This window comes from Ovis canadensis, chromosome 3 (assembly GCF_042477335.2).
Source record: "Ovis canadensis isolate MfBH-ARS-UI-01 breed Bighorn chromosome 3, ARS-UI_OviCan_v2, whole genome shotgun sequence".
Classification (NCBI taxonomy): domain Eukaryota; kingdom Metazoa; phylum Chordata; class Mammalia; order Artiodactyla; family Bovidae; genus Ovis; species Ovis canadensis.
This window is the reverse complement of record NC_091247.1, coordinates 11469846-11481920: the sequence shown is the minus strand read 5'-3', so window position 1 is coordinate 11481920 and position 12075 is coordinate 11469846. Positions and strand designations below refer to the sequence as shown.

Sequence of the window (12075 nt, the reverse complement as noted above, 5' to 3'; positions counted from 1 at the left end):
TCCCTTCAAATATTGGCAGTTCCATTTATTCAGATCTTCCGATACATAAAATTTGCTGACTTTTCCCCCCTTAAGTTGATGCAGATATACGAAAACCATAAAGCTTTTTTCTTTTTTGGCTAGAAATGAAACTCTGCCTGTGCAAATTATAGGGGCATTTTAAAATTACCATATGTTTTAGATCAGAAGGTAAAACCAGTACAGCAGCCCATGAAAACTTTCCAGCCCATGAAAGCTTACAATTAACTCATTAAAATACAGCTCAGGCCCTCAAGTTCCCTTACTCTTGTAGGTAGTGGTCCCATTTAACATTTAAATATCCTGTGTCAGTAAGTACACCATTTTTGTGTTCATTTATGTGTACAATGTAAACACACATCGGTACCACATTTAAATATTTAGCTCCAAATGTTATTTTAAACTTAATTTTTCCACAGAGCTATTTGATTTTTTAAAAGCAAGAAGATGAAACTTCCCCCAAATTCTTAATCACACTTCAGTGTACATTAATGACCGTGTAATGTGTGGCTGCTTTGCACGCCCACATGCCCACCACCTCCCCCTGTCTGGTACCGCACACCACACAAGTATAATAAACCATGTTAATATTTCATACCACCGTGAAATATGCTGGAGTATCAATTCAACATCTGCTGTCTTTAGGGTCCAGGAGTCCCGCAGAGACACTTTCAATTTGTAATTGAGTTCTATGCTGAATTAATCAGCAGTTTATCTTTTTTACTAAAATAACGTCTTCACCACTAACCCAGATTTACATTAACAATTTATGCCAAATTACCTGCCAAGGCAAAACTTATAAGATTCTAAGCTACCATCTAGTAACACTCAGTCCTATATTTCATTTCTTATATTTCTCTAACCTGTACACAAGAAAAGTAGAAATCCATTGTTCAAAGGCTTGTAAGCCTCCACCACAGATGACCTCTTGGATTTGTGTCACAGAGCTTCACTTCTGACAGTGAAATACAACCAGGAGAAGTGGAAGGTGTGCGTTCACTTCTCCTTTATGATTCAAAATTTTTACAAAGTAAGATTTCCAGAATGGAATGAAATCAGTAAAAAATAAAAGAACTTCTTTTATGTCTTTTCCCAAGGAGCTGTGACATTCCAAATCCTGGCTTGGTTTAAGTAACAGAAAGAGACAACCCACATAAAGTATCCCTGAGACCCAAGTCAGCAAAGGCAATTCAATTTGATAAAGAGATGGATAAAGAAGTCAAGTTTCTCTTTGATACCATGATACCAAATATACAAGCAATAACATCTTCCTTTTCATTCCACCTGTGTAGTTGAAAGTCACCAAACATTAATTTCTATTCAACATTCCCTTAGTTCTTGCCTATCTGATTCAAGAGACTGGTCACAAAGAAATTACATTCTGTCTGCTGGATCTTTGCCACAGGTGTAGCAAGCAACACTTTGTGAAATATTTCTCCTATATAGTATATTTTCCCCCACCTTTCACAGTTACAGGAAATATGTAAAGTGAAAACATCTCAAATGGAACACCTGCTCCAAAGAAACGCATCATAAATAATTACCGATCTACTACCAAGTAAACTAATCCCTTGTTTTCAATCTACTTTGCCAATAGCTGTTTAAAGAATTCCCACCACCATACAGAACGGCCTCTTTCAATACAACCTCTGGATTATACCACCAAGTGTATGCATTCAGCTGGTACCCAATTAGCACCTGCTGATTGATTACATATTATTGATTATTTAAGAAAGTGAAATTCAGTGTATATACAGCAGAGCAGAAGACATGGAAAAATTTTTACACAGAAATATTTTTGGTGGAAAAATCAACAATGAATTCTGAAAGTCACTAACTATGGAAGTACACTATATGCAGTGTTTTCATTACTCTTCAAAGAATTAGAAATGGAGACCTTCAAATTTTACACAGAGTCACTTCCCTAAGACTTGTTGATTCTTGAATTCCCAAGGCCTGGCCCCAAGTGGCCATTTCTCTAATTTTCTGTTTTACTGCATCCTATTCTCATTTCAAGAATTTTATGAATCTATATATTATTTTAAGAAAGAGATTAAACTGAAAGGACTGAAAGAATTTTAGACTTTACTGATGCTTTATTAAGCAGGACTCACAGCCAAGTGGCAATTTCTAAATCAAGGAGACTGGGAATCCTAGAGAATCAAAGGGAGAGAAGCCATATGCACCAGCAACACTCTGCATGTGTGCGCGTATGGAAGTCGCTCAGTCGTGTCCGACTGTTTTGTGACCCCATGGACTAGCCTGCCAGATTCCTCTGTCCATGGAATTCTCCAGGCAAGAATACTGCATGGGTTGCCACTCCCTTCTCCCAAACTCTCGCACGGTGAGAAGCAAAGCCCTGCTCTTGAATCATCATGTGAAAGACCCAAGAAAATCCCCACGTGCCTTCCAAAACAGCACAGAACGCAAATGTGAGCAAGAAGACTCGAGGAGTAGCCTCAGCTCAAGGAGCCCTCTTTTGCCTCTCCAAAGCTGGCCCACCAGTGGGCTCAAATTCAGGAAAACAAACTCACTTTTCAGAAAGGGATCAACTCAAAATACCTGATTCTGGTGAGACGCTTAAACCATCAACAGTGCCTCCTCATTATTTATTCCAAAGGTTTGAACAGTAATTCTCCAAATCACTCACTGAACCGTAAGGCTAACTTTAAATCTATTCATTTCTAAAATTAAGTCCTTAACTCTACTACAAATAATTCTATACAGGGCCCCAGGGACTGTATCTTCAGGTTGTAACATCTCTTAAAACTTTTTTTCTTTCACATTAAATACAATGAGAAAACTACTGGGGAAAATTAATATATTTTTGATCTAACAACAAAGACACAATTTACTATGTCTAATGCTTCAGGTCTTAAGGAAAGCCAATAAGCAGGAATTATGACCAAAAGCAAATGACAGAAACAGTCTCAGGGAAAGAAAGCCTCTAAAACGGAACTTTCAATAGTTAAACAAATATACAACCATCCGAAAACTGGCCAAATCCAGCGCATAAAGAAGTGTGTCAAGTGTTTCAATAGTTACATGTCAACATTTCCATAGCCGCATTAGTTGTTAACCAATAAGGAATCCATCAAAACAATGAGACACCAACTCACACCCACCGGGATGGCTGTAATCACAAAGCCAAATAATAAATGTTGGCAAGGATGTCCAGAAACTAAAATCTTTACACACTGCTAACCCAGCCACACTGTAAACCAGTCTGGCTCAAAAGGTTAAACACAGAGAGTTACCACATGACTCAGCAATTCTACTCTTAGGCATACAGCCAAGAGAAATGACAATATATGTCTACACAAGAACTTGAACACAAATGTTCATACCAGCACTATTCTTAATGGCCAGAAAGTGAAAACAATCCAAATATCCATTAACTAATGAATGGGTAAATAAAATGTGATATATCCATATAATGGAATACTATTCAACCACAATAAAGAATGAAGTATCAAGCCATGCTACAAAGATGAAATACTACAAAAATACTTTAAGTTAAAGAAGCCAGTCACAAGACATACTGAATGATTCCTATCATAGAAAATGTCCGGAATATGCATGTCTGTAGAGACAGACAGTAGGTTAGCTGTTCCTAGGGCTGGGAAGGCTGAAGGGAAATGGGGAGTGGCTGCTAATGAATACGGCATTTCTTTTGAGGGTGATGAAATTGTTCTAAAATTGATTATGCTGATAGCTGTACAACTCTGTGAACATAAACACCACTAAATTGTACACTTATGGTAGGTGAATTGTATGCATGTAAATATTATCTCAATTAAGCTTATTAAAATAATAAGGCATCCAACATGTTTAGAGAACCTAAAAACAAAAAGTCAAAACTCTAGTGACAAGTCACCCATCAATCAAATAACTCACATTCTGACAGTAATTTCTTTTTACAGACAGAGGTCACAAGAGACAAAAATGTCAGCATAGATTCTTAGGAACATCTTGTAAGAAAGAATTCTGGCTTTAAGTATTTTTCCCCCCCCCCAGATACAGAAAACACCTAAACAGATATTGTAGTAACCAAACAAAAACTTAAAATCTAAAAACCTGGAAAAGTGAGTCAAGTACAGCTTATCAAGCTGACATCTATTAAACTGCTAAAAGCAAAACAGTCTTAAACACCATCAATATCAATACAGACCCCTTCCCCCAAAATCATTGTTTATGATAGCTATCAAGGGTCAGTGTATTTTTTAAAAATTCTGCATTTACTTAAAACTCCGTTTGATGCTAGCAGGGTTCAAGTCACACAGGAAGGTGCTTCAGCTAAACACTGATCGTCTTCCTTGATCTCCATTGTCTGCTGTGTGGGTTCCGCCAGCAAACCTCCCAGTGAGTGGTCACCTTCCTATGGAGTCATTAAACCTCTGACTGTCAGCTGGTGGGATTAGCCAGCAGCTTCCACACCTGAGCCCCCGTGGCAGGGACAGAGGCATTTGGATCAAGATCACTAATGAATACAGAATTCATATGCCGCTTGTCAGAGCTCCTGAGCTCAGAGTCGCACAGATGCAACCTAAATAAGACGGAGGACAGAACAATTGTTGACGAAGATTAAAAAGTTTTGGCAGTTGGGGTAAAAAGAACACCTCATTATTCAAATATGATAGTCTTGCTTATTTTTTATATTTTTGGTTCAAGCTACTCGTGATTTGCCTCAAATGGACAAATGCCATTCACCAATATTCAAAGGCTTTTTGGTCTCATTACTAAATCTGAAGAAGGCTAAGCCATCTGAACATTAGCTATATAGAGAAAAACAGCTCCTCTGTAAATACTTGAAAACTTTGGGGAGAAAACAATCTCAGGATATTTCCAGGAGAGGACAATTAAAAGGTGAAAATAAATTCTGATAAAGTCAAAGAGGAAAAAACCTTCCATAGCCAAATGACTTGTATTTCCCAATAGCTCTATATTTCTAACTTTGTCTCTTTCCCTGGGGTCCTTCCACTTGCTGGGCTCACCAAAGAGGTTAATACAGCTCCTCTAACACTCATCTGGCTTCCTGCCGTCTTCACAAGACCTCATCAGAGAAAAGGAATAGCCCGAGTGGCCCACACCTCTGCTCACCTAGAATAAGATGTCTCCACCACTCTGCTGTCAAAGAATTACAGGCCTACAAAGAGGCAGAAGAGCATGGTGACCGATTGCATCGGGGCCAGACTGACCAGGGTTCAAACCATGATACTGTCCTGCCCTGCTGTGGGACTTCAGGTGAGATATTTCACCTCCCAACACCCTATTTTTCTTCTCAACAAAACAGGGATAACAAAGTACAGACCCCACCCAACTGCTGAAAAGTAAATGAGACAATGCAGAGAAAGCTGTTAGAAAGAGCATGGCACAGCATAAGCACTCAAAAAGCATCAGCTATTATGACTGCTGTGTTTTCAATACCTTCTCCCTATAGTAAAAAGGTGAACACTTCCACAGCCTGTGTTATGTGTTAAAGAGGCTTCTTCTACTGCCGTTACGACCACTAGCTAGGCCTGGCTCCGATTTTAAGCTTTCAGATGAAAAAGAAGAATCAAATCTATCTACACCATGTTGTAAATCATCAAGCCTGACTCGAGTACAAACAATCATGTGAGTCGTTGCTATGTGATGTTTGTATCCTACTACTGAATTACTGAAAAAAGAAAAAAACAGAAGCAGCTGCCATATTTTAGAGCCAATTTTGTGTGAGCCGTCATCTGAAGTGTTTTACAGACCACACCTAATCCTGACAGCAACCCACAGACAGGTCTCTGGGTCCCCAACGTCTGGATGAAGTGTGCCGGCCGTGGCTTGCCCAGAGTCATGCGGTGAGTGCAGTGGAAACACTCAGAGCCCAATTCTCCAGCTCCTAAGCTCCCGTGACCCCTTCCACGTGACCACACTGAACTCATGCTCTGTGTTTCCCTTCGGGGCCAGTCTATGTGTCAAACTGAACAGATTTTTTTTTTTAATCAAAATAATGCAGCTCTCTTATATCACTGTCCATCTGCCAAATACAAACAAATCTGAAACTTCGGTGTCTTTCTACCATTAGACTTAAACACACAAAAAAAGCATTTACTTCTACAATCTGCTATCAGAATACCATATTGGTATCAACTCTTTCATTAAAGTGGATCTATAGCTGCCTGCGATGACAGATTAATTCTGTTTCCTCCGTAGCTAGGTGTCTGGCATCACATTTGTGAGGTAACCACAAGCCTTTAGGGCGATAGCAGCTCACATCTTTAGCAATCCATGAGGGCTTCTCCAGAGGCCAGCGCTTGCTGAGTGATGAAATATGACTCCATAAATCAGACGGCTGAAGTGGCACTTGTATACGTCACCATCTATCTTCGCAGCCTCCCTCTGAAGGGTACAGGGTAAGAGCTTATCCCTCGGTATTGCGACCAGAGAAAGCACCATCACAGTTGGCACTGACTAAGCATGTGCTACTTAAAACTGAAGACACACTAAGACTGGAGGAAAAAAAAAAAAAGATCCTGCTGGTGTTAGCACGCCTCAGGCAGTGGTAGAAGCTTCAGCAACTCATCTTCAAAAGGCAGAGAGCCAGAGCTCTAGAAACCTGCAAAAATTGGCTAAGCCTGCAGTCTTCATTTCTTTAAGTTGAGCATCTTCAAAGTCTAGAATTCTAACTGTAGGGCACAGCAGCTGCCACTGCAGATCTGATCCTCTCAGCTTTTGGCAGCTCTCAACTTGAGATTCTAGCAAAAGAATTTTTCAAGTTGCTATTATTGCCTGTCACGGATTTATAAATATTGTGCACTATCTGCTGTGGCACGGCTCTCATGGGACGCCGGAGCATGCCAAATGCATAACAGAATGAAAAACAGTTTCTATTCTTCAAATAAATGCTAATTTTTTTTAACTGTGCTCACATGATGTGTTTGGTGACCAACTTCAATAGTACAGAATATGTATCAGAGAGGGGGAAAAAAGCTGATTGTCTTTTCCAGCAGCATTCAGCTGCTACTTTCATTAAGCTTGTTTAATTAGATTCCAGATGCTAATTTGCAAGTCGATACCAGAGGGTGCAGGACAGTTTGCCTTTGAATCATCTCCCTGTGATGTGAGGGTCCTGCCGCACCACCACTACCCTTCAGCGGCCCTCGCTCGCTTTCTGACAATTAGCACAAAGAGGGGACAGTATTGATCTTGACAGACTAAATATTCATCTTCTACCCATTTTAATGAATTATAATCTTCAAGAGTTTAAATTTCTCACTGGGCCAAATGAAAACATCCCTTCTTACAAAGAAACAGGATGGAAGGAAAATGAACCTAAGTTATCAGATTCATTTCCTTAATTCTTTCCCCACCCTAAAATAAAATTTTTAATTTTAGCAATTTTCAAGATACAGATTCACAAGAAGCCAACCTCATATTTCCAGGTACAATGATCAAATTCCTTACACTTAACTGGCAAGTGGACTGAGAAGGCCAGTGTTCATCCCTAATTTCCTGTCTAGCCAGCCTGTGGATAATAACCAGGATAAGGGGCTCAGTTCTTATGCCAGCCTTAACAATACAGAAAAAAAAAAAAAATCCTATGGCAATGGCTCCACAGAATGCATCATCACCTAAAAAAACACTCTAATACAACTGACCCACTTCTCTGCTAATAGATAGCTACAATGTCTGAATAAGCACCTTTGCTGGTAAAAACAAAGCATGAGATTTACCAGCAGTAATATAATTTTTTAATGCCTTCATTTTTCTCAGTCTGGTAACACTAAAGGTGAAGTTATCAAATTGTTTCAAAGGAAGGTAAATCTGGGACCACCTGAGTAAAGTTGCTTCTGATGCCTTTTTACCCACTCATTCGACAAATCCTGGCAGACTACCTACTACACATCAGTTACCATACTTTGTGTGAGGAAACAGCCAACAGTAAGCACAGCTCCTGCCCTCAGAGAACTTCCAGGCTGACGTCAAGGAGAGAAAAAGACGACGAGCATCCCAAGACCAGGAAAGGCAGTGTCAGGGCCACGACTGGACAAGAATCTTAAAAGGTTTTTCATGGGCCTTAAATGCACACAGTTACCAGAAGTTTCTCTAAAACCTTAAGTCAGGGCTTTTGCCCGCAAAAAGTCATTGGTTCAGACTACATCAAACAGCAGAGGCCCATTCTAGGCATTTATGAATCTCAGCTGGGTTTCACTGTTCTGGTTTTTGGCCTGTAATTTCCCAATGAGCATCTGCCCTTTGCCCCATCTTCACCTCACCTGTATACTTAACGGGGTGTTTGCTTTGTTGACTCTGCCCTCAATACTATGTGTTACTTGAAAAATATACTAGTTATCTTCTCCTGTTATCTCAAAACACACACACACATTCATCACACCCTCAATACTATGTGTTACTTGAAAAATATACTAGTTATCTTCTGTTATCTCAAAACACACACACACACGTTCACCACACCCTCAATACTATGTGTTACTTGAAAAATATACTAGTTATCTTCTGTCATCTCAAAACACACACACACGTTCAGCACACCCTCAATACTATGTGTTACTTGAAAAATATACTAGTTATCTTCTTCTGTTATCTCAGAACACACACACACACACGTTCAGCACACCCTCAATACTATGTGTTACTTGAAAAATATACTAGTTACATACACACACACACACGTTCAACGTTCAACACATACTAGTTACACACACACGTTCAACACATACTAGTTACACACACACACACGTTCAACACATACTAGTTACACACACACACACACACACACACGTTCAACACTTTCCAGATGGGAAGAAGAAAAAGTCCCCTCCGTTTTCCAGGTGGTTTCTGATGACTCAGACTTTGCCTTAGCTCCAGGTTATCCTGTCTCAACTCTACAAACGTGTACTGAACATTAGGAGCTGAAGAAGAGAGATGATTTAATGACCCTGCCCTCAAGAGTCTCCCTTTCTCAATCAGTAGGGGAGATGGCCCTGAAAACAGCCATACAACAATGGGACGGGCGTGTACCACGCAGCCCAGGAACACAAACAAATGAGGAAACAGGTGAGAGCCCGGCTGGCAGACACCAGAAGCAAGAAGGATTCATCCACAAGCAAGTCCACGCTATATTCAAAGACGAGCAAGCAGGCAAGAAGGGCTGAAGTGGAGCAGGAACGAAGACCTCTGTTTCCTAAAGTTTAATATTCATACCCTTGGGCTTACTCATGATGGTGATACGTGAATACATTTTTTATTTATATTAATAGTATGCACTCATTTTCATGTGTCTTGGGGGGAAAAATAACCAGCACATCAAACCCAGGATTTCATGGATATAAACTGTATTTTAAAAATAAATTTAAATTAAAAAGGTGAACTAGAGTGGCTGGAGGGAAGTGAGGAAAGGGAACTGACAGGAAAGGAGCACTTCTGCAGCGAAGGAAATGCTCTGTCTTGATCTGACTGATGGTTACTTGGGTAATTACAAATGCCAACATCTATCGTACTGCATACTTCATCTCTGTGCATTTTCTTATGTGTAAATGATAACTCAATTTATAGAACAGTGAGCTGATGTAAATGAAAATTTTCAAGAGAAGTTAACAGTACAAGTGGCACCCAGACATGGCAGAACTCTTAAATGCAATGTGCAAATGACAAGTTCAAGACCAGCCCTGTACAATGAAAATATGTGAATCATATATATGTAGCTTAAAATTTTCTAGTAGCTACATTTTAAAAAGTAAAAATAGGTGAAAAAAACTGGTATTTTTACTTAACTCAATATATTTAAAATAGTATTGTTTCAACATGTAACCATATTACTAACAAGATATATTTTAGAATTTTTTGTTCCAAGCCTCTGAAATCTGGGATGTGTCTTCTACTTGCAGCACCTCTTAGTCCAGACAAGCTACCCTCCAGTGTTCAACAGACTCATGTGGTGGCTACTGTACAAGACTGTGCAGCTGAAGACAATGAGAAAATATTAAAAGTTGTTAAGGAAAGAGGAACTTCCAGTCCATAAATACTACAGTCTAGACCCCACATTGTCTAAGGCACAGGTCTGTAGTTTAAATTAAAAAAAAAAAAAGACTATGGGCTTTTTCTAATTTAACAATAAAGCCAAGAGTTTGTTTCATGAGTTTGGCCTAAAAATCACTGTTTGGCAAACAACTGGTAATTATGATAGCCTAAAACTGACCCCTCCCAATGCAATTCTCTGTGAAGTGAGCTGCAGTTACTGTCCTGGCAATCCATGCAAGACTTGAGAGGCAGAAACACTCTCCTGGGTTTCTGTTTGAGACACATCCAGAATCCTTTCCCCTACTGAAGGGAAATAAGCAGACTTAGTCATCCAATCCTGCAGTCTCAAAATAGGCAAGAAAGAAAAGTTATGGAGGGCTTCTTGCCACAGAAAGAAAGCCTCCCTGGAAAGAAGGAAAATAAAAAAGTTTGGAAATTTGAAACCAAACGTTTCCACGAGTTCTATGCAAATACAGAGCCAGGAATGACACCCTGGCTGAGCTCTCTTTCACAACAAAGTCACTAAAACAGGGTCCTCTCAACCTCTGTAAGCAGTCTCAGCTTCCACTGAAACCAGATCACTTAATCTTCACCAAAAGAAAGCAGAGTGACCAGAGTTAATTGCCTGGTCTTCACAATAATTTCAGTTTCTATTAACATCCTTTTAGATTGGTAAACTACATTATTGTCTCTGCCTTCTATTTACTTTTAAATTCACTTCACTGGAGAAGCAAGCATTACTACCTTCTCCTTAATAAAAGTGGTTTTTGTTGACTTTTGGTCTGTGTCAAGTTCCAAAAACTTCACAGAATAAAAACCACTCACTTGAAATAGGAAATTTAATTAACAATATGAAATGGGAACTTGGTCAACCTGTTTCAAAGTCTCACAGCTAATACAGAAGTGGTCTGAACTACAGATAAAATTGATCTAAGAAACACTCTTCAGATTGATAATATCAGAAACTTTATTGAAGGGATGATTCACATTTCCCTTCACAGAAATATTATATTCATGGCCTCTGAATCACTTCAATTTTAAACTCTAAATAAATGATATAAAATTACTTTAGCAGAGTGTTAAAGTCACTTTTAATATACTTCATGCTTTCAACTTTTTCTGCAATTTTCATTTTTCTTTACCATATGGAAGTCCCAATCAACTGGAAAAAGACACAGCTTTCAGGAACATTTGAAAAGATTAATGTGGTTTAAAGGAGGGCTTGATATTATCGAGGTGACTTTCTAAATGAAAATCATTAGAGTCTTTCTCCCTGTACCTGCACTAATTCTAACGGATTTGTGGAGACTTAGGAATTCCTCTCCTTTAGTTTGAAGCCTAGGAGATCATTTTTCCTTTTTAAGTGAACGAGTATACCTTATTTTTCCTCTCTACTTAAGAACCCCAAACAGAAAATAATGCTGATACGGGAATAAATGTTCACACTGAGAAATGAAAAAGGAATTCTAATCTCATTTAGAGTTGATACCTAGATTGGTTTACTATTCTTGACTGGAGCAAGACTATTGTTTCTAGAACAAAATACCTAGCTGAATTCTATCTTTAATCACATGCTTTAATTCCTGCAGATATCCAAGGAAAGAAAGAAAACCAGCCATTAGTGGCCACGTCACTTGTGTGTGCTCTCCTCAACACACCAAGGGTTTGGTTAGTGGCTTCTGGCAGGAGACCCTGTCCTGGCTGGGCAGCATCCACGGCCCTACATCCTCCGCTCTGCTGGCATGTGGCCCAAACCTGAGAGGAGAGCTCCAAGAACACTCAACACTGATGACAATGAGCTAGAGAAGGACAAAATTTTTTAAACATGCAATCTTCTCCAAAGATGATTAGGCAAAAAGCAGTGTTTTGTCAAGAAGGCAAAAAGTAATTCCCAGAAACACCCTCTGGTGTCTACACAAAACACTACTGCAAAAGCAGGAACAGCAGAAACCTACACATCAAGAAACAGGGTAAACCACTCGTAAAACAGCCCAATAACTGTTGAAAACAAGTTGATATTCTCCATGAAAAAATTTAACA

General features: G+C 39.3%; 1 protein-coding gene across 1 annotated transcript in view; it reads right to left on the bottom strand.

The window, feature by feature from the left end:
* PSMB7 (proteasome 20S subunit beta 7) overlaps nt 1-12075 on the bottom strand; it is a 56631-nt gene that overhangs the window by 16569 nt on the left and 27987 nt on the right. The gene's annotated exons all lie outside the window — the stretch shown is intronic.